A 20,120-nucleotide genomic window follows, 5' to 3' on the forward strand; every position below is an offset into this window, starting at 1 on the left:
CCAATGAATATTCAGCACTGATTTCATTTAGAATTGACTGGTTTGTTCTCCTTGCTGTCCAAGGGTCCCTCAAGAATCTTCTCCAGCACCACAGTTAAAAAGCATCAGTTCTTTGGTGCTCGGCCTTCTTTATGGTCCAACTCCCACATCTGTATATGACTACTGGAAAAACCATAGCTTTGACTATGTGAACCTTTGTTTGCAAAGTGATGTCACTGTCTAGGTTTGTCATTGTTTCCTTCCAAAGAGCAAGTGTCTTTTCATTTCATGACCACAGCCACCGCCCTAGTGGCCTAGGAAAGCAGCAGCACCCTCGTGTTCTGCCTGGGAATGTCATAAAACCGAATTTGTAGAAGTAAGAAGTGAGATGAGAAATAGGTTCCATAAGGGAAAGCCTGGTAGTTCACACTGCTTGTCTCCAGGGTCTCTTCAGTTCAGTAAACCTGAACTTAGCACCCGGTAAAGACAAAACAGGTGCTCTGGGTTAGAAAGGTAAAGAGAGACAGACTGTCCCTGCCATTGCGGCTCTCCCAATCCTGGTATAATGTTGAGCGTTTTATCACAAGTGAGAAAGCTGAGCATTTGGGTAGGGGGTGCTGAAATTCTTCGATAAAAGCTGTTGTGTATCACAGTACATTTTGGCCTTTAATTTCTAGACTCGTGTCTGCAGAGCCGTGGTAATCGTTTATGCTGTTCGCCAAATATTTCCAGGTCTCCTACTGAGCATATAGGTGGGTCATATTTTCCTGAGTCAGAAAAGCTAAGTGTGGCCATGTGACTTGTTTTCTCAATGAAACATCAGTAGTGAGATACATTTCACTTCCAGGCAAAAGCCTTAAGCACCATCACATGGCCCCCCATGGTTCTCTTCCTCTGCCGTGGAAGCAGACAGCAGGCGCTCACTAGTCTGTGGCTCTCAGTGAGGACAGAGTGGGGAGAGACCTGACTGATCCATGATGGGCACATAGTAGGATCAGGAAACAAATGTTTGTTATTTTAAGCCATAGAGATTAAAAAAAAGAAAACTTTTAATATGGAAAATTTCAAACATATGAAAGCAGAGATGATAGTATTGTCAAACCTGCTATACCCATTACTTTAGATTCAACAATTATCAGGATATAAAGGACACTGGGACTTGTTTGCTACTACTACAGTTGTTGTTTTAGTCGCTAAGTTGTGTCCGACTCTTTTGCGACCCCATGGACTGTAGCCCTCCAGGCTCCTCTGTTCACAGGGATTCTCCAGGCAAGAATACTGGAGTGGGTCACCATGCCCTCCTCCAGGGGATCTTCCCAACCCAGAGATCAAACCCAGGCCTCCCACATTGCAGGGAGATTCTTTACTGTCTGAGCCACCAGGGAAGCTTGACGTGTATATATTCAGACACAGTCCATGGGTACATTGCAGTGTTTTCCATTCTGTCCCATGGGTCTCTCTGTCACTGAGCCAGTGCCATGCTCTATTACTATGGATGTGCAGTGTGTTTGATTAAGCAAGTCTCTTCTTTACCCGTCTTTTTGAAAGTTGTTTATTATTCCTCAAAAAGAAGCCCACCTGGAATTTTGAGTGAGATTGAGCTGAATTTATAGATTAATCATGAATTCAATTAGGTCTTTACAGAGTCACCCAAAATAAGTCATCCTCTATTAGGCCATATAGCCCCAAAGCATGGAATATGCTCTTCTTATTTAGATGATTTCTGTTTCATTAGAATTAAAAAAAAAAAAACTTTTGTGTAGAAGTTTTGTGTTTTCTTGTTTCACCCCTACGTATTTTATAATTCCCGTTGCTGTGGTGAATGGTATCTTTTCAGTAATATTTCCTAGCAGCTGCTGTGGGTGGGGAGAGATGCTGTCAATTTATGTAGGGTGATTTGTGCCTGGCAAACTTACTGAAACCTGTCAGTTCTCATTTGTTTCAACCTTTCTTTTTTCTAAGTTGACATTCAGTTTTTCCATTGCTACAGTAAAGAAGCACCCACCCTATTTAATCTCTATGGTAGGTGGGTAGTGAGGGTTGTGGGTGTGACTCAGGGGAAGGAGTGGAAAATGCTTCCTCCTCCAGGCTTGGGCCAGGCCTCTGTGATGTGAACATCCCGGGTCTCCATGGCTTCAGAGACTTGTAGTCAAGCCACTGACCACTGTGATGGGAGAAAGAGTGGCTTAACATTCTCTGGTAACAGGAAAGGGGAAGGGAGGGGATGCTGTCAAAAAGAGGGAGGGATTTGGAGAGGAGGAGGAAGACAGAGAAAAGGGAAAGAGTTTTGAAGGGGACATTGATGGGGTGAGGGGTTGGTCTGGAGAAGTATCAGGGACAGTAGACAGTAAGAGAAGCTTCAGGTCCAGAAGAGCCGGAGGACACAGCCCCGCTATCCAGCTGGGCCACCCAGAGAAACCCTAGGGTCCTTTGGTCACCCGGCATGGGGATGGCGGAGGAGCTGGAGCGCCTGGGAGACGAGTGTGAGCGCCCGGGCCCCTCCCAGTGCAGCCCGTGCAGCCCTGGCCACCTGCGCTGCTGTGACCCTGACTCCCAAAGCCTCAGGGCTTGGCAACCCCCAAGCCTGAACCTCCTGCATCCCCAGAACTCCCAGGAGTCAGAGCTGGATCCACAAGGCTCACTGAGCTGGGGGTTCCCACACTTGGTCCTGAGCAGAAGTTTATTGAGGGAAGGTCAGGAGGTGAGAATGTTTTGACCATGAGTGGTGTGCCTGTTTGATGAGTAACTGTGGCTGACTATGAAGGTTGCTTTGGTTTGGAAACTTCTCTGCACACCTGTGGGGCGGGGACATGGGTTTGCCCAACATTTGATGGGATTGCTGGGGTCAGGATGGGCAGGCCTTGTTCACAGCTGTGATTGGTGCCCCTCATTTCAGTTGCTGGTGGAGTGGCTGAAGCATGGGGAGGTGAGGAGGGAACCCCTCCAGCCCCTCCTTCCAGGGCTTCCCCAGGACGGGCTGATGGACAGGCAAGTGCTGCCGGTCTTGGCTGAACTCTGCTCCCTTTTGCTCCCTTGCTGCCTTTGATGAGGCCTGTACCCCAGTCGTCCACACCCCTGAACTAAAGGAACCGCTCCTAGGAGAACTTGCTCTTTTCACACAGAGGCTGGGTTGAGCAGAGGCACTCAGGCCCATGTGATCATGCAGAGAAGCAGACAGACGCTGTTAGATCCGCTCACATGCCCAATGCCTTGGGTCTCGGAGGGAGATGGAGGGCCCCCCACCCCCCAGAAGGGCCTGGCACTGCTTGTAAGCCAGCCATGAAGATGCCAGACTTTCTGTGGAAGTTTATAACCCTGAAACAGAGCAGGCTACTTGGAGCAAAGAAGCCAGAAAGGGGGTCAATGAGATAAGAGAGAGAAAGCTGGTCCAGAAACGTAAATGCCCAGAGCCTGTCAAGGTGCTTCTAAGAGCGGGACAGCCAGGCTGGACCCAGGGTATCCCCTGCCTGTGGGTGGGTGAGGCCCTGTTTCTGGGTGTGCCCCTCATTTCCTGTCTCCACATGTTGAGTGACTGTGAAACAGCGGCTGCTGTGACTCAGCTTCATAAATAGGACATCTGCCGTGAAGGTGGTAGGAAGCTCCCGGAGTCTTCTGCCTGGACTGATCTTAGGTGTGCAGTTTATTCGCGTGGAGCCCCAGCCCCCTTGCCTCAGCCTGCACCCACCCTCCCCTCCACCACAGCCTCCCGGGGCATCTGATTGGAGGCCCATCTCTCCTGCCGTGTGACTGGAAACCTCCCCAGGGTGGCCCAAGAGGCACCATGGATGGAGCCATCCACCTCTGACCTTGTCCAGATGTTCCTGGGGAGAACAGTGGACCCTCACCTCCAGCTCCCTCATGCCCCACTGTGAGTTATCCCATGGACCCTCACTCCCGGGAGGAAGGTGTATTAGTCTTCTTCTTTGGTAGATGGAGAATCTGGACTCATTCTGGATCTTAAGGATTAGCCACAGACTCAAGTTCTCCTGAACGGAGAATAAGAGTGAGAAAGGGTTGGAGTGAGGCAAGGGGCCCTCTGTTTTCTGGAGAGAGAGAGAGCAGAGGCTGCCTGTACCCTGGGCCTTCAGTTATCTTTCCTTTTCCTTCCTTCTCACAGTGACGCATTTCTAGGCCGGTGGCTGTTTCCCGAAAGCCAGACTTGAGGTTTGGGTGACTCAATGGTCCCTGCTGAGACTGGGTTTGAAGGAGAGGCTGAAACCATTGCCTATAGAGAGCAGGAGGCCCTGCAGGTGGGGGGACCCTGCAGGTTTAGGACTGAAATGCTGTCCACATATTTGCCCAGCTTCTCCCAGGATGTGTTGGAACAGGTAGCTGAAGCAGCCTCTGAGGAGTCACTGATGGCTGAGGCATTAAACGGAAACACCGATGCAATGCCTTTTAATGGCTCCCAGCCTCTGCTCCTTCGCAACCAGCCAGGGTCTTTATCACCCTGTGATAAAGTCTGTGGTGAACTACCCCCTGTAGTTGAGAAGAATTCTCTCACCCTTTTCTGTATTTCATGATGCTAATATTTTTATGGCATATTCCTTCATTTGGATTAGTTTTTCCTCATGATTAGAGTCAAGCTATGTTTTTTTAAAAAAGAAAAGAAGCTGTAGTTTTGTTCTTCTCAGGGTGTTACATTAAGGACACACTTTTGAACTGTGGTGTTAGAGAAGACTCTTGAGAGTCCCTTGGACTGCAAGGAGATCCAACCAGTCCATCCTAAAGAAAATCAGCCCTGAATATTCATTGGAAGGAAGGACTGAGGATGAGATGGTTGGATGAGATGGTTGGATGGCATAACCAATTCGATGGACATGATTTTGAGTAAGCTCTGGGAGTTGGTGATGGACAGGGAAGCCTGGTGAGCTTCAGTCCATGGGGTCGCAAAGAGTTGGACACAACGGAGCGACTGAACTGAACTGAACACGATGTCAAGTTGTCCATTATTGGTTGTGTCATTTGATCCTCTTGTAAAGGTGGTATCAGCCAGATTCTTTATTATAAAGCTACCATTTTCCTTCTATTCCTGGGAATGACTAAATAAATACACGTCTTAATGGGGGTTTCCTGTTCCTCCCATAGGTCAGTGCAAAGAGGGCCAGGTGGTTCCTGAGCCTGCAGTGGGTTACGTTACAGGGGAGGAACTCTGAGGTTAGGGAACCCAAGTATTTTATGATGGTCCCTAGGTTCTGACTTCTTCTGCAGGAGGAAACCTTATTCTTATTATACTGGACACTCAGCACTCCTGTACTTTGTTCCACAGGGAGACACTGTCTCTCTCTAAGACTATTCTCTATACAAACATCCTTGCCAAGAGAGTCCAGAAAGAAGGCAGCCGGTGCCTCTGCTTAGGGGACACCCACAAATGTGAGAGACCCAGGGAGACTGGTCTCCTGATACCTCTGTGAAAATTATCTTTCTACACAATCATGATTTTCCCATGCTGTGGCTGGTTGTTCCCTGATATCCAGTCTCTGCATCTTCAGTCCTGGAACCTCACTTCCTACAATGGCTGAGCACATGGCTTTTCAGAATGAAGTCTGTATTTCCCATCTTCTCATGCAGCCCGGTGTGGCCGAGTGACTAAGTTCTGAGCAACAGGCTTTAAGTGTAGCATGTAACTTCTGGAAAGCGCCCTTCGATGGAGGGAACATGCTGTGTCCTTCTCTTTATGCCTTCCTCTTCCATGGCGTCTCCTAACCCTCTCCTCTGTCTTTTTTTTTTTTTCTTCATAGCACATAAAACCATTGACCTTACCCTAACCCTAATTTTGCTTATTTTGTCATTGTCTGCCTCTTCAATAATGTTATTTCCATGAGCAGTACTGGGCCATCACAGTCTCCTTGTTCCATTTGTTAAATAGACTGAAATATTTCTGTACCAAATAGTGACTAGCCACTGCCCCAAGTTCCCACGTACCCTCGCCCCACCACTCCACGGCACTTCCCAGATACCTGACAACCGTAGTCTGTTCAGGCTGACGTCACAAAATCCCATAAACTGGGTGGTCTAAGAACAGAAATTAATTTTCTCACGGTTCTGGAGCACTGAGAAGTCCAATATCATAGTGCTGGCCATGTCAGTGCTTGGAGGGGGACTCTGGAAAGGACACTCTTCCTGACTTGCAGAAAGCTGCCTTCTTACACACACACACACCCATCATAGAGAGAGGAACTGAGGGAGTGAAAGAGGAAGAGGGAGGGAATCCTCCAGTGTCTTTCCCCACCCTCAACCCCAACCCCAACCCGGGACTGGACCAGGGCTATGGCAGTGGAAGTACTGAGTGCTAACCACTGGGCCACCAGGGAATTTCCTCCAGTGTCTTTTCTTATAAGAGCACTAATTTCAGCAGACCAAGGCCCCACCTTCATGTCCTAGCACGTGCCTGCTAAGTCGCTTCAGTCGTGTCCAACTCTTTGTGACCCTGTGGACTGTAGCCTACCAGGTTCCTCTGTCCATGGGGATTCTCCAGGCCAGAATACTGGAGTGGGTTGCCCTCCTCCAAGGGATCTTCCTGACCCAGGAATCGAACCCAAGGATTGAACTGGCATCTTATGTCTCCTGCACTGGCGGGTGTGTTCTTTACCACTAGTGCCACCTGCAAAGCCCCCCTCATGTCCTCATCTAACCCTAATTACCTCCCAAACGTCCTATCTCCAAATACCATCACAGAATAAGTTAGGGCCTCAACATATAAATTTTGGGGAAACACAGACATTTAGTTCATAACACCGAATAAGCAGGCATCAACTCATGCAGTAGGGGGCTTCCATGTCCTGCTTATGCCCTAGGGCCAGTGACTTCCTGGTTAATCGGCACCCAGGCTACACCCTGACGTGCTCCAAAAGGACCTCCTGCTTGATTCTAGGACTAGTCCATGCCTTTCCATTGTCCATACTGAACTCAAGAGGAGCTGGGGTCAGATTTTTAATAAATAAAAATTGGGGGAAATATCGAGCAGCAATGCTCTGCTATTTTTAAAACAAAGGGCTTCTTAGCACATTTTCTCGAGTCCTTCCTCCTCTCTTCCCAGGTGAAGAGAGGGTGACTGAGCAGAAACAGAGAAGGGGAATCACTCTTTTTTTTCCCTTGAGATAAGTGATTGCCAGAACCTTCCTTATGTCCATGTGAGGAGTCAGAGACTGCAGAAGAAGCAATGGCAAGTTAAGAGGCCAGGGAGGAAAATCAGGTCGACCAGTCAGCTCAGAGCCATGAACATTTTCCCACTCACCTTGCCTCCCTGGAGTCCCCTCTGTGCGAATGAGTGATTTAAAAGCATGCATGGATTACGCTAAAAAATGTGTAGGCTCTGTGTCTCAAGCAGTTTCTTCAAGTGTGATGTGGACACTTGAAGGACAGCAGAGGACAGCAGGTGTGATCTCCTCTGGACAGGAGGAGCAGGGCAGGATGACCTGAGGAGGTGACTGTGAGTGGAGACCTGAAGGATGAGAAAGAACCACCCATGGAAAGTGCAGTCTGGGCGGCGGTCCAGAGAATCTGAGGCTGAGCTGACTATGTAATCTGCTAAACCTAGAACAGATGAAAATGCAGGCCCCCAGCCAGGGGTAAGGCAGTCTCTCCCCCATCCCAAAAGATGAGGGGCTCCCCAAAGAACTGCAGCCTCTGTCCCAGGACATGATGGATGCCTGAATCCAGTGATTTCAAGAGCTGCGGGGCTGCCAGCCTGGGCGGAAATGACGTCACATCAGGTGTCCGTCTCCAACCCTCCTACAGCTCTGCCCAGGGTGAAGGGCAACAGCAGAATGTGGGCCTGCCAGCGTGCCTGATCACAGCTCCTGGCAGAGGGAGGCAGTGGCCACAGGGAGGAAGGAGGGGGGCAGGTGGGACGGGGGGTGCAGGGAGCAAGGAGCCAGTAGGACCAGAGAATGGAGGCTCTAAGCTCCATTGTCCCATCTAACTTCACTTGTAAAACAAATTCTAAGATAATTCCTGGGACTTCCCTTGTAGCCTAGTGATTAGGGTTCCGGGCTTTCACTGTCGTAGCCCAGGTTCAATCCCTGATCAGGGAACTGAGATCCCACAAGCTTTACAAAATGGCCCCTACAAAAAAGATAATCACTAAGAACGGCAAGATGGTAATCACAGAGCATTAGACCCCAAGCAGAGGCCCCCTTTCAGAGGGCAGGACCCCGCACAGCTGCACTGGTCACAGACCCATGAAGCCAGCCCAGCTCAAAACTGAGCAGCAGCCGGCATGGCCGATCTCAGTGAGCAGGGGCAAGCAGACGAGGGGCAGGGGCCACAAAATGTCAGGGCCTGTGAGTCACTGTAAAGATTGCGAAATCTGGCCTTTGACCAGTGAGAACCCACCAAAGGGTTCCAAGCAGATGAGGGACATTTTAAGGTCAGCCTGGCTGTGGAGTGAAGAGTAGCATTGTGGCTGACCTTGAGACAAGGTCTCTTGAGGCCAGAGACAATGGGGACTGGATGCTGGCAGAGGCCATAGAACCAGAGAGAATTAGACAGATGCGGGACATTTTTAAGGCAGAGTCAAAGAAACAGAAGACAAAGTGATCAAGGAAACAAGAGTCCAGAGTGGGAGGGTTTGACCAGGCAGCCGTCAAAGCCACAGAGAAGGAAGACACACACCGTGGGAAGGGGGAAGACCACACAAGCCTGTGCTGGGTCCACCCTACACCTGCCCCGATCCTGCATCCCCAGAATCTCAGTTTTGCAGACATCACTTGTTAGTTGCCTTGTTCTTGTATCTGGCTGAACCAGGTAGAATGAGCTGAGCTCCTCTCAGTCCTCCTAGCAAGACGGACCCCTCCCGCCCAATCTTTCCCAGGAGACGCTAGCCCAGAGGCCTCGGCTTGTCAGCTGGTGGGACACCTTGGCCGAGGAAGCGAGCAGAGGCTGCTGAGGGTACCTGTCCTTCCCTCATACACACAGCATGATGGCTCTGCCTCTTAATGCCCACGTACAAGAATGGGAACAAGTTGGGCCCACAGGAGGGCCCAGAATGAACAGGAAAGAGAACAATGGTTCTATCTGTGACATCAGCCTGAGCCTCAGGTTATCTCCAGTGTGAAGAGTGGCCTTCCCGTCTGCTGGTCCCTGCCCCTTCTCTGTGGTTCTGAACAACCGCGAGGAGGCTGGGTCCGGCTGTTCTCCCAAGCAGAGGGCTGTAGTGGGGTTTCTACTTTCACTCAAATATCAGTGACAAAGAAACTTCAAGGTCTCCTTTTTGAAAACTCATTAGAAATTTCTAACAGGGGAAGAGGCACCAAGGAGAAGCGGGGACTGGAGGACAGGAGGGCTAGGGAGGAGGGGACCACCTAGAGAGCGGACAGCCGTAAGAAGGACTAAGGAATGAGTTCTTACAGGCTTTGCTGGTGCGGTCACAGTCCTCGCTTGACCTAACCATCTGTCCCTTTATAACCATTGTTAAAAGCCATCATTTTCTCCCTTTCTGGTGGCAAGTTTAGTGGAAAGAAATTCAACTAAACGTAATGTCTTAAACCTATTAATTCAGAGTAGCCAAAAAGAAAAGGAGCCCACCAAAGATAAAAAATGCCTGCCTTTATTTCCTGTTAATTAAGCCAAAGCAATCTCTCCCTTTTGAATTTCTGAGCCTTTTTCCTTGCCCGAAGTGCTGCCTGGCCCCAAGGCTGCTCTCAGAGCACTCAGGATAGTCGTTTAACTGAGGACAAACAGCAAGGTGGGTCCAGCTTTTCTCAGCATGCCTGTAGGAAATGAGTAAGAATTCTCAGGAAAAATAAGTTTGGGAAAGCATTGGGTTCAAAGAGATAGAGTGGGTTTCTTGATCTAAGAAAGAACCTTAAATATATCTGCAGTGTGGCTCACCAAGAGCGGTTTGGAAGATGCTATTGATTTACCTAATACTCAGAAAAGTGGCCCCCACTTTTCTGCTCAGATAACCTGGAGTGTTTTGGTTAAATACTTGTTTACTTTGTGGGCTCCTCCCCAGTCCTGAGGATGAAGGCCGGTGGGTTTGAACCATTCCCGGGGGCGGTGTTTGCCTTATTAAGCAGGAGCTTATAGTACAGCTCTGCCCACAGGCAAATCAGGCTTTTGGACTCCCAGGAAGTTGTTCCTCCCTCTCAAAGTGAGACACAAGACCGTGCTTGTCTCTTCTGTCTTTTGACACTAGCACAGGAAGCTGTGAGCTCGGAACTGCTGCAGTCAGATCGGGATCTTGAGGGGAAGGCCTGGACCACCCAGAGAGGTTCTCCATCCCTGGTGTTAGCTGTTGCTTTAGCTCTCTGGGCTTTTTTCTTCCTTGCTCATGAGTGTTCTGTGTCTTTCAGCTCCCAGCATCCTGAAACCAAAGGGGACACAGCATGTAGACATTCCCAAATGCTTTTGACCACAGATGGTCCCTCCAACTGGTGTTTACTGAGAATGCTGTGGGCAAGGCCCCAGGGTGAGAGGCGGGGCACTGGGGGAGTCAGTCACTCTAGTTCTGCTTTGGGTTCTGAGAATTGCATGAGCTCCTGGGCCTCATTTTCAACTCTGTGAGAAGACTATACAAGTCTAGTATCTAAGATGCTGTCAGGCACAGAGTAGGTGTGTCATAAATCGTCGCTGTTAATAAAATGGGGGCAGAGGAGGAGAAGTCCAGTTTCAAGTTTCATTTCTGCCTGGAGTTCTAGCTATTCCAAAAGTAAAGCCTGTGTCCTCTGGCCCCTACCAGCTTATAGCACCCTCTAGCCCTACATGCAAGCAGGCAAAACGTAAAATAGGTACTGTAGATGTCCAAGGTGAGCATCCTGGCTCTAGGGCCTGCAGTCCCTCTTTCTTGCACTAAAGCAAGCCCAGGTTCTGCTGGGAGGCTCCCGGGAGGCAGCGTCCTTCCTTAGTGCACAATAATGGCTCCAGGACACTTCTCAGTGAGAACTTCTACCAATTGCCTGACCTGTCCCAGATGGTCAATCTCCAATCTAGACACTCATGATGATGCCGAGTGATTGAGCTCCCTCTTGTCCAGGGCTCCAGCTGAGACTCAGATCTGCAGGGGCAGATAGCTGACCCGGGCTTTGCTCTCCTCTCTCTCTCCATCCCTCTGGCCCATTGTGACATTCGATTTGTATGTATGTGTTACACCTCTAGAAGAAGAGTCCCAGGGCTTTCCCGCCTGTGTGTTTTTATCTGTGATGCCAGCTGAGGTCATCACCACTACAGTGAACCCAAAAGGCTGGGGCAGATGGTCCTGCTGTTACCAAACGCACATGCGTGTGACTGGTGCAGAGCAAGGCCAAACAAACAGTCGGAGTTTGGAGCAGAGAAAGGTTTACTGCAGGGCAAAGCAAGGAGAACAGGTGGCTTGTGCTCAATGATGCTGACCTCCCTGATGGTTTCAGGGAGATGTTTTTATAGACAAAATTTGGGGGGAAGGATGCAGGGTGTGAGACCGTCCTCTGACTGGTTGATGGTGAGGCAACCGGGTGATGTGCCAGGACTCTTGTGCTTCAGCCTGAAGTTACCATCTTCCACCTGGGAGGGGGCCTTATTCCTGCAGAAGAACTCAGAGACACGTTGTCGTCGTTGTATACCTTCCTTGAGGAGGGACTAGAACTCTACTCTATTTTACTGCACCGTTTTTCTTTTTTTTTCAACTGCTCTTTCTTTGTTTCTGCCTTCTCTCCCTTTCCTGATTAGCAACTGTTTGGATCTGCCCTTTGGAAGGAGGAGGTCTAGGAGGCCAAAGCCTATTTCCTACAAACAAGAAACAGGGGACACAAGGGCTTTTGTATCCAGAAGGGTCCGGCTCATTTTCCCTGCCATTGTTCTCTATCTTTGAGTTGCACATCAAATCTGGAGCTCCACCCACACTTGTTTAATGTGCCAGTGAGGTTCATAAAAATATTTCCAGCTCTGTAACCAACAATGATTTCAAAATTGCCAGTGTAACCATGCTTTACCATTGCAGAAACCAGGCAATGACTGCAGAGCATGACCTTAAATGAACCTGGTGTTTGCTTTTCTTTTCAGCACTGTTGATGCTCTTGAGGCCATCAGCCTGGGCATTCATGGGTGCCATCATGGCGGCATGGAAGGCTCACGGGAAGACTTGGGGCTTTGCTCTGCTGCATTTCGGTCAATGAACAGCATGGAGAGGAAGTGACTATGAGTGTGTGTGTGTGTGTGTGTGTGTGCACGTGCATGTGTGCACATATTCATATGCGCCTCACCCAGTCATAACTCTGTAGAAACACCTCTGAGTATCTAGAGGAAGGAGTGTGGTAGACCAGACAAGTATTCTTATTCATTTTTTACACACCAAGAACCAGAGGTTCAGAGAGGTACGGGGGCTGCCCAAGGTGACAGAAGTTAGTGGTAGGGTCGCTTGTGAGAACAAACCTCTGGCTCCCAGATGTTGCAGAGTGCATGGCTTTCTTCTGATTGGCTGGTGGTGAGGCAGCACAGTGGTGGTTTGGAGATTTTAATCATCAGCCTTCCGTTTCCAGCCAGTCTGGAGTCTACGTGCTTTTGGTCAGGGTGTAGTCACCACCCTCCACTGGGATGGGGGTCTTAGTTTCTGTAAAACAAGTCAAAGATATGCGTCAGGTTGTTCTGTATACCCCTTGAGGAAGAACTAGGATTCTGCTTTATCACTTAACTGTTGTTTAAAATATCATTGCTTTTCTTGCTTGACTGCTTTTCCTTTGTTTCTGCATTCCCTCCTTCCCTAATTAGTAACTGCTTATGTCCACTCTTTGAAACTCCAGGAAAGCCTATGAGATTATAAAGTCTTTTTCTGTAAATAAAAATGGGGAACATGGAGAGGTTTTTTTATCCAGGAGGGCCCCACAGCATCCTGCTTGGGGCCATTTTGATCCCCCCTTTTCTTTGATGCTTCTCAATCCTGAGGGGAACAGGTTCAGAACAAGAAAGGGAGTAAAGTTTTGAATAGAGAGGTTAATCGTAAACTTAGCAGGGAAACTTGATTTTAGGGGGACTCAGTTTCATTATCTCATTGAAGAAAGAAGTCATTCAGAGAGGACATTCCTGGAGACAGGCAAGATATAGCAAAAGTCAAAGAGGAGAAGAACCTGGGAGAGCAGGGTGTGTGGGGAGAGAGTGGGTGAGGCAAGGAGGTGGCTGTGACCTCACCTAAGAAGAGGGGGACGCATGAAGGGCCTGGTAAAGTGAATGAGGAGCTTGGGTTCCTTCTCTGGATCGCACTTTGTCTCAGGGTGGACCCCCTCCCATCAGAATCCCTGGACACTGAGAATGTTAAGAATGTTCATCCTTAGGCTTCACCCAGCAGATTCTGGATTGACCAGGCCTTTAGGCCTTTAGGCTCAGATCTGCATTTTAAAGAAGTTCTCAAGGTGTTGGACAATTGAAGAATTAAAGGGTTTTAGATTTTCAGATGGGATGGGTGAGAAGCGGGAACAAGATTAGATTTGCATTTCCATTGCACTTCCAGTGGATCCCCTGGAAACCAGAGAAGCTCAGCCTGGGAGCAGGAGGCTGGTGGTTGTACAGCCCAGAGAAGCTGAGGCCTTGGACCAGGATCTTGGCACTCAGAAGGAAGAGAGTGAACTCCAATATTCATCGGTGACTCATCCATGAATTGCTGGTAGATCCCCAGTCTTGGGCATACAGGAGTAAGAGAGGTGAAGAGTTTGATTTTAGACTGGCCAAATTTGGGGGATGTCCAGGAAAAGAAGGGCATCAGGCACTTGGAGTTCAGAGTCTGAAGTTCGGTGCAAGGATCAGGTCTGGGTATGGATATGGAAGTCATTAGCTTGCAGTGTATTTACCATTAAATATCCTGGTGGACTTCACATTGCCAGTAGCAGGCTTTCCAGACTTTCCCAGGGGAAAGGCAGTCTGAGAACTAATTTTGCCAGAAGTCAATACTATTATCAACAATGATGTTGATGCATTGTGTATACAGAGGGCAGACTCTTCCTGGAGGATCTTGAGCACAGAGGAAACTAAGTTCTCCCCTCATTCTAGCTTCCAACTCTAAGCTCCCAGAGTTGGCCTGGAGAAAGAGGAACTCAGTAAAAGCATCTATCGCACCCATCCTCCTGCTGTGATTTGACCTTGCAATGCACATTTTCTCAATGCAAGGGCAAATCATGCCAAACACGACAGCATCCGCTCTCCTAAACGTCTCACTGCCTTCGCTTGGGGAGTGCTGTGCTAGATTCCAGTCCTTCGGGCACCCGCATTTGGTTGGAAGAGACAGACGAAGGAGATGGACATCCGTGGCACACTGTGTTGAGTGCACAGAAATCTAAATAAACTTGGGTTTTTAGGGAAGGCTTATTGGAAAAGGTAACACCTGTTATATTTTGAAGGTGAAGTAGACGTTGGGTGGATGATGAATGGAGGTGGGGAGAAGATGCATTCTAGGAAGATAAAACAGGATGGGTGAGGCCCGGGATCACAATCTAGGATATTATCAGGGTACTATGGGTGATCAGATGGAGCGGGAGCAAAAAGGAACTATGGGACATAGACTGGAAACGAGCCTGAGTGAGGAGAGGGACAGATCCTGGGCTGGGGGTTGGCTTATATGCAAAGATGTGAAAGTGAAAGCCACTCAGTCATGAGGCATTCTTTGCCATCCCATGGACTGTAGCCCACCAGGCTCCTCTGTCCATGAAATTCTCCAGGTAAGAATACTGGAGTGGGTAGCTGTTTGTTACCTTCTCCAGGGGATCTTCCCAACCCAGGGATGGAACCCAGGTCTCCCACATTGCAGGTGGATTCTTTACCATCTGAGCCACTAGGGAAGCCCAAGAATATTGGATTGGGTAGCCTATCCCTTTTCCAGGGGATCTTACTGACCCAGCAATCAAACCAGGGTCTTCTGCATTGCAGGCGGATTCTTTATCAACTGAGTTACTAGGGAAGCCTTATATGCAAGATACATTACTTGGAAAATAATCTTTAAAACACTAAGATGCCGTTTAAGGAGGGGCAGTAACTAACTGTGACAGTTGGCTGGGGGTGCACTGGTGAGGAACAGGCGGGAGGCTTTTGCAGTAATCACCCAGGCATGACAGGGACTTGAACCAAGATGGAGCAGGCTCAAGTCTCAGCTTCTTCTGATGGCCCAACCCTCAAATATATCCATGCTTCTCCCCACATCTGGCAGCCAAATGAGCCACCATCTCCTGATTCTGGGTTCCACGGTAGACAACTGGTCTTGCGGTTTCCGTATTCATACTTCACAACCTGTTATCTACGGGGAAGCCAAAGTGAGCTTTTAACAGTGTATCTGTCCTTTCTCTGCTTAAAACCCTCAGTGGCTTTCCATCGACTGCTCCTGGAGTAAAATCCAGGTTCCTTCCCCCAGTGCATTTGAACTGGCCCCTCCAACCTCTCTAGCCTTGTTGCCAGCCACCCCCTCTGTGGTTGTCTGTATTCCCTAACTCCTGGCCCTTCTTTCTATTCCTTAAACGTGCCCAGCTCATTCCATGCAGAGCTTTTGTGCTAGCTCTCCCTCCTGCCTGGATCATCACACGCTGGCAATCCTTGCCTTTTCAGTTGCAATTTAAATATCTCTTCCTCAGATTCTTCCTTGAAAATCCCCTCAATCTACAGGAGCTACTCAGTGGTTCTCTATCAAGTCACCCTGTTTCAGTCGTCTGAGCAGCTTTTACTACCATCTGGCGTTTTTCTGTTTGTCTGCCTACCTGTCTATTGTCTCTCTCCTCTGTAGTCGATAATCTTCAAAAACGGCCACCGTTGGTGGCCCTGCTCCATCTCGGTTCAAGTCCCTGTCATGCCTGGGTGATTACTGCAAAAGCCTCCCGCCTGTTCCTCACCAATTCTTTCTCTCGTTGTGCATACAGGCTACGCCACTCATCATGAGGTAGGGTCTGATTCTCCTTTCATTGAATCTGGACTTTTGATTTCTTATTATTTGCCTTGACTGACAGAATGCAGCAGAAATGATTCTGTCCAAGCTCTGGGCCTAACTTTTAAGAAGCCTGTCAGCTTCCACTTTTACTCTTGGGAGCTGGCTGCCATGTGATGAGGCTGACCACCTGGAGACTGCCGTGCCGTGAGGAGGCTCAGGCTTCTGTGTGGAGGAGCATGGAAGTGACAGACGTGCAGCGATGCCTGACTGTAGATGAGTGATCCCAGCTGACACCCAGGGAGGCAGAAGAGCTGCCTAACCTGCCCGCGACCAGTTCCCAACCAGAGAAAGATGAGACATAGTCAGCCCTTGTCTGAAGTCACTAAAGTCTACAGGTTCACTGCAAAGCAATAGGTAACTAAAACCTCTTCCCACTAGAATGAAGCTTCGCCAGTTTTGCCTAGCAGTCCCTGGCACATGCGTAGACTCAGTAGGGATTTGTTGAATGCACAAATTCGGGGAAAATGGAGTGGACCATAGACCAGAGATCTCAATAAAGCAAAAATGTTGATATTTGACATTGGGAGTGCCAGTAACCAAGTTTAGGGGTGTTAGAGTTTAACATTTCAGTTCTGAGTTTTGAGGACATACAGGTTGTGGCCGTGGTTGAAATGGAGAGAGGGAAAGGTCCTTGAAGTTGAGGAGGTGGACGACATAAGGCTAGGACACCCATGAGAAAAATCAAACTCTCCCAACTTGATGGCAGGACTAGCTGTGGGGAAAGGCCCTAAAAGCTTCCACTTGAGAATTGTGAGAGGTCCGCAGGGGAGGCTAGTGTCCTTGGAAAGATCTAGTTTCAACCAAGGCAAAAAGGAATTAGTAGAGTCTGCCCACAGGAGTAGGATGGAGAGTCTGTTCACATTTAAACAGAGGAGGGCAACCCAAAGAAAGAGGTTGTCAGGGAAGGCTGTGAGGGGAGACAAGGTGGAGGGCTGGCGGTGGAGAGGGTGTCAGAAAGCCATGCTGGGCCGAGAGTCGAGCAAAGCATAGATGAAGGTTTCACTCTGGGAAGAAGTAAAGGGTGACTGGGGTGAGATCAAAAGGGAAGGTAAGTGGCCTTAAGATTCGGGCCAGCCTGAAGGTATAAAATTTGGCTTTCCTGCCAGCATACCCAGAGGGTAGATAATGTTTGCTACTGGCAGTACAGTCAGCAGTCTGAGGATTTCCTCAGGATTCCAAAAGAAATGTGAAGGGATATAGTTTGAGTGTGGTTAGGCCCAAGTCGGTAAACATTCAACTGGACTGCTGGCCTTGACACCGCCCCTCTGAGGAGGTTGGGTGGGGGCATGGGCAGGCTGAGTCCTGGGTGGGGAGAGAGCGGCTCAGATGAACTTGTGTGCTCTGCAGAGCTTGGCTTTACACGAAGGGTTGGCGTAGCTGGTCAGAGTTACCTGTGTGGGATCATTACCCTAGCAGTCTGTGGAAAGGTGAACTGGCTTGAGTCGCATCTTTTCAAATTCCTTGAAACAAAAAACTTTATTCTTATTTTTTCATAGTATAAGAGTAAAACATGTTTAACTGAAAAACTTTGTTTTCAAATGTACAAAGCAAAAAGGCCTTCTTACCCCATGCTCCTCATCCTTGTCTCCTGCATACAAAACAATGAACACAAGTAAGAGATCCGTCTCTATAAATTCTTGTTTTAATAATGTGGTCACGGTCTCCATGGGCTATTCTATTTCTTGCCCTGATTCTCAAGTCAAATGGAACCAAGCAAAGAATGGGTGATAGAACTAAACAATGGATTCCTTCAAGCCCTGCAGATCTATTACTCAAACTGAAAGGTATTTATTAAGCTTTGACCCACAGGACTGTTTTGATAACAAGTGATTGAAATCCAAGGTAAGCGGATTTAGGCCAAGAAGGAAAGTTAGTGGTTTATACAAATGAAAAGGAGAAGATCAGCTCAGTAATTGCTTAAATGATGCTGGCAAGAATCTCTCCCCTAAGTGCCCTATCTTCTTGACTCTGATTTTTCAGGGTCAGCTTTATCTCAGGCAGAATTTCCTCTAATTAGCAATCCCCAGGGACTCTAGGTTAACTTCCTGGTGACTTCGCACCAGCAAAAAGACACCTTTTCACCTCCATCAAAATTCTGAGGTACAGTTCTCATTGGCTGGGCTTGGGTCACATGCCCTGCCCTGAACTGATCGTAACCTGGAGGATGCAGTGCTCTCATTGGCCAGCCCAGAATCACAGGCCCCTCTGAAGTAGCAATGGTGGCATCAGTCCTGCACAAGCCACACAGAAACAAAAGCTGCCATTACCACAAGGAGGGGCGTGGCATGCACCACTGATGCAAACAACAGGGGCTAACAGGGCAGTTTCATGGATGTGTGACCTGTGCAGTCACCCGGGGCCCAGCGCTTAGAAGGACCCTGTGCTTGGTTTAACGCTCCACTGTCACCAGCCTGAAATTCTTCACAATTTTTGAAGGAGGGCCCCTTCAGAGTCTGTGACTGCACATTTTTTTTTTCATTTTCCACTGGATCCTACAAATTATGCGGCCAATCTTGCTGCCACACTACTGTGTGTACTGGGAAGACTTCCACAAACCTAAGACATAGTCCCCTCAGAGACAAACGCAGGGCACATTTGGGAAGAAGCAGGTGGCCTGTGCTGGTTGAAATATATAAGGAAATAGTGGAAACTTTGGAGAAGGCAATGGCACCCCCACTCCAGTACTTTTGCCTGGAAAATCCCATGGGCAGAGGAGCCTGGTAGGCTGCAGTTCATGGGGTCACACAGAGTCGAACACGACTGAAGCGACTTAGCAGCAGCAGTGGAAACTTATTTCATTCATTCATTCATTCATTTACTTATTCATTTAAATCCCTGGTAGCTCAGATGATAAAGAATATGCCTGCAGTGCGGGAGACCTGGGTTCAGTCTCTGGGTCAGGAAGATCTCCTGTAGCAGGGAATGGCAACCCACTCCAGTGTTCTTGCCTGGAGAAGTCCATGGACAGAGGAGCCTGGTGGAATCCATGGGATCCAAAAATCTTTGGGGTCCATGGGTCACAAAGAGTCAGACACAACTGGGCACACACACACACATTCATTTACAGCCTTATTAATGAGGTCCTGCTACTTCTAAGGAGCAGAAAGAGAAAAACAAATGACTGTCAAGATCCTCCAGAAGCTCAGTGTGTTGGAAGGGGAGATGTGTACACAGACGCAGTGCAGCTGTGTAAGGCTTGTGATGAAAAAGCATGGAGAGCTGCCAGAGCACACAGGAGACACCACCACCCAACCTGGAGGTGGGATTGACCAGTAAAGTCCCAGTAGGGGAGGCGTACGGTTGACCAAGAGAAGCCAAAGTCACACAGTAGGTTAAGTGTCTTCGTTGACAACTGATAGGCAAACTCAAGGAGGTGGTTCCGTAGAGCAGGAGACATCATGTAACATGCTTCCAGATGGAGCTTGTGGATGAGCAGGTGTGTAACACTCCTCTGGACCACCGTCACTCCCCTGTCCCACCATCACTCCCCCAGTCCCCATCCTGGCCACTGAATATGCTTCACCTGACAATTCCTGCAATCTAGTATCCGTCCTAAATGTCAAGACTTTTGAAGTTATCAACTCAGCTAGCGAAATATTTTTTACATCTCGGAAGACTACAGTAAATGACTTGAATGACCAATAAGTAGACAACAGTGAAACAACTTTGTATCTGAGCCATTTTCACCCTGTTTTAAGAAATGAATGACTTATCTCCATATACCCCCTTCATTTCTTGAGAGTCTTGGCATGAACAAACTCACACGGAGCAGTGGGACCTTTCTCCTTCTCCCTTTTGAGAATTGTCATGGACTTGGGTTTTTCAGGCTCATCTCATTTCGGTTAGCTATGATCATCATTTTCTCAAAAAATTAAAATTCACTCAAAAATTTAAATTAAAAAAAAAAAGATTGCTCCAAAAATAAAACTTAAACAGGGCTCCTGCCCTCAAGAAACTTACATTCGTTTTGATAAAACAATGTCTAACACCTCCTAAAGGAGATCAGCCCTGGGATTTCATTGGAAGGAATGATGCTGAAGCTGAAACTCCAATACTTTGGCCACCTCATGCGAAGAGTTGACTCATTGGAAAAGACTCTGATGCTGGGAGGGATTAGGGGCAGGAGGAGAAGGGGACGACAGAGGATGAGATGGCTGGATGGCACCACCGACTCAATGGACATGAGTTTGAGTGAACTCCGGGAGTTGGTGATGGACAGGGAGGCCTGGCGTGCTGCAATTCATGGGGCCGCAAAGAGTCAGAC

The sequence above is a fragment of the Capra hircus genome, chromosome 10, assembly GCF_001704415.2.
Source record: "Capra hircus breed San Clemente chromosome 10, ASM170441v1, whole genome shotgun sequence".
Taxonomy (NCBI): Eukaryota; Metazoa; Chordata; class Mammalia; order Artiodactyla; family Bovidae; genus Capra; species Capra hircus.